This window comes from Amblyomma maculatum, chromosome 1 (genome assembly GCF_055883805.1).
Source record: "Amblyomma maculatum isolate TAMU_Amacu chromosome 1, ASM5588380v1, whole genome shotgun sequence".
NCBI lineage: Eukaryota > Metazoa > Arthropoda > Arachnida > Ixodida > Ixodidae > Amblyomma > Amblyomma maculatum.
Genome location: NC_139344.1, coordinates 11005798 through 11008699, shown reverse-complemented (window position 1 = coordinate 11008699; position 2902 = coordinate 11005798). Strand labels below are relative to the sequence as shown.

The window sequence follows — 2902 nt, the reverse complement described above, 5'->3', positions numbered from 1 at the left end:
TTAAGTTTGAACTTGAGGAGGGATTTCATGCGGGGTGTCATGAGTGATAGTTTGGTGCAGCATGAGTCCCAGCACACAGCCTCTAGTCGTCATCGACACGCAAATATTGCGTTCTTGATCATACAGCTCATCCAGTTTCAACCTCTGCCGCACGATTTCCATGTCGACCTCAGCCCGCCGAACTTCGTCCCAGCAATAGTGCTTCAAGCACTTCTTCTTTGGCACATTGCAGTATTCACCAGTGTGTTCAAACTCATTCACCACAAGTGGAAAGCCGCACACTTCGTCATCGCTCACTTTAGGTTCTTTTGAATGCCCCGGGCAGAGGATTCGAAGGCGTTTTCAGTAGGTTTTCTGGTGTGGATTGTAAAAGTCCCAGAACACATTGTCACCTGCAATGTGAGTCTTGCACATGGAGACATACGATCTCTGACTCTCATACGTGTTGAAGCACTTTTCCATATGAAGCATGGCCACACGCGCACTCACTTCTTGGCCAAAGGTGACACAGTAAGTGCTCAGTTCACTTTCCTCACAGTCATTTGAGGCTTCACCTTCAGCCATGGGTGTCTGCTTTGCTCGCTCAACGAGCTTCTCCAATTCAGCCCGCTTGGCTTCTAACTGCTAGAGTTTATTCCGAGCATCCATTTGCTGCTTGCGAACCTGCTCCAATTGGCGGCGGTTCAGCTCGTCCGCATGACATATGCCCGACTGCCAGTGTTGAATGCGATGCGGGAGTAACTCGTAGATTCGGTACGTGGCCAACTTGAGCCGCAATCATCGCTGCAGTACTTGGAGCCCGGCCGCGCCGCCGTAGTACAGCCCGGCCCATAGCACTGCCTCGATACATTGTCGTCTTTTAGATTTATCTCTTTCTCGCTTCGGTTCTCCCGCTTGTGTTCCTCCTTGCGGGCGTGCTTTGATTGCGCCTTAGAGTCTCCTCCCTTGGTAGGGCTCCGCATGTGACGGGGCTTTTTTGGTGAACATTTAACAAGCTCCGGCTCGTTGTCGTCGTTCATGTACTCTTTCGGCCTATCGCAAGCATTGTTGGCCACGTCTTGGTCCGGCTCGCAGTCATCGTCGTGACTCGCCCTGGGACGCTTTGGAGACGACACGGGCTTTTCGCCCAGTACAAGACCGAAGTTATGGCACTGCCGCTTGCGACACTTCTGCTTGAGCTTGTTCGGTCCGCCGAACTTCCTCATGTCTTTGCAGAAGACGCAGCGACCACAATCCTCGGTCATGTAGCAAGCTGTACATTCCCCGCACTTCCGACGTTCGTTCTTTTTATAGCGATGGGACTTGTCTGTATGCTTCGTAGGAAAGCACGCTTCGTCGTTTCTGGGCTTTCTCTGACTCTTGTGCTCTTCGGGCGAGGAATGAGACTTTTCCTCTGGCTCCTTGTACTTTATCTCGAGCGTCGGATCCCGGTCGCGACACATGAGGCAGACAAACTTCAGTATGTTCTCGGCGTACGATTCGGTTATGCTGATGCAGTTGCCATCGTAGCACTCATTGCAGTTGTCACAACGGATCATGAACCTAGTGGTATCGCTAGTGCGACAAATGCAGTACACAATCTCTTCTTCCGGGTGCTCGGTGCCCATGTCTTCGACGCAACTGTCCGTCTCGCTGTCTGAGCGGAGAGTCTCCTTTGGTGATGGCTTGACTTCATTTGGGGGCAGGGTCTTGCAGTAGCTGTGCATTTCTTGTCCATAATGTAGCGTGGGCGTAGTTTTAGTGTCCCCGCTATCGCCGAACCCTGTTCCATCCCTGCTCATAATCTCAGATATCGTTTCCGTTGTAACGCTAAACATTTTCAGCGAAGTGGGCTTCCTCAAGGTTACTACGGAGAAAAACTTTACGAGTTAAACTCCTGTTGTGCCTTCTCGTTACACGACTTCATCAAATCAAGACAAAATCAGGAGCTTACGCGTTTTTCGTTTTCGATGATTCGATGTAGATGGTGATGATGATGGTGGCTGTACGATTTGCAATGAGTCGCCAGCGCCTCGCGACGCGGCGGAGCCAAACAGTTCTATAACGAAAACAAATAAAAACACATAACCACGCTCTAAACGTCACATCCACCGGCCTGCTCGTCGGTCACAGTCGCTGAAGCCCTCCGCACGTCCTCGCGCGGCACCGCACCGCGGCGCCACCAACAACACTCCAAGCATTTCTTCGTTCACTCCGCCACAGACCGGTTGGCCTGCGCCGAAGCTTCACCATCGTCGCTGAAACCCAGGGTAGTAAGGAGTGTCGATGCCCCCGTGGGAGGAGACAGAGTCGGGCACTCCAGGACCACGTGGCCGATTGTCTCTTCCTCTGCTGCAAAAAGGCACAGTCGGAGCTCATACCACTCACAAAACGGGCGCGCCACAGGCGTGTGTGTAACACTCTACAGCGAGCCTCAGCCAGCAGGCCGCTGCTACAGGAGTTGTCATACCAACTCTGCCTGCCGATGGTGGTTTTATCGGCGCAGTAGAGAGCTAAGGTGGACTTCGCCGTCTCTCCATTGAGCCACTTCTTCCTTTCGGCCATCCGCACTTGCTCCTTGATCTTGGCGCTCGCCGCATGACCGGGCTCCGCAGCAGCTGTTACCATAGACACGGGCGGCACCTCAAACCGGCGTCGAAACTGCGCAGTCCGCCTCGTCCATCTCGTTGCGGCGCCCTTGTAAATTTGGGGCACCATCATACCCCGTGCCAAATTCTTGGTGGGTAAACGGAAGAGCCTTGCCTCTTACCGTAGCTTTGAGACGGCTCCGCATGCCGCAAACGAAGACCATCCCAGGTCCCCCTCCACCGGGGTGCTCCTGTGTGCTCCTAGCGCCATCCGCCCCGCGTGCCTCTGCCGGCCGCCTTTCCAGGAACTCTCTAGTCCCAGCCGAGGGACACAG

General features: G+C 53.8%; 1 pseudogene; it reads right to left on the bottom strand.

Moving 5' to 3' along the window:
- LOC146201646 (CXXC-type zinc finger protein 1 pseudogene) lies at window positions 1-1817 on the bottom strand (annotated as a pseudogene).
- Between the last annotated feature and the right edge of the window lie 1085 nt (window positions 1818-2902).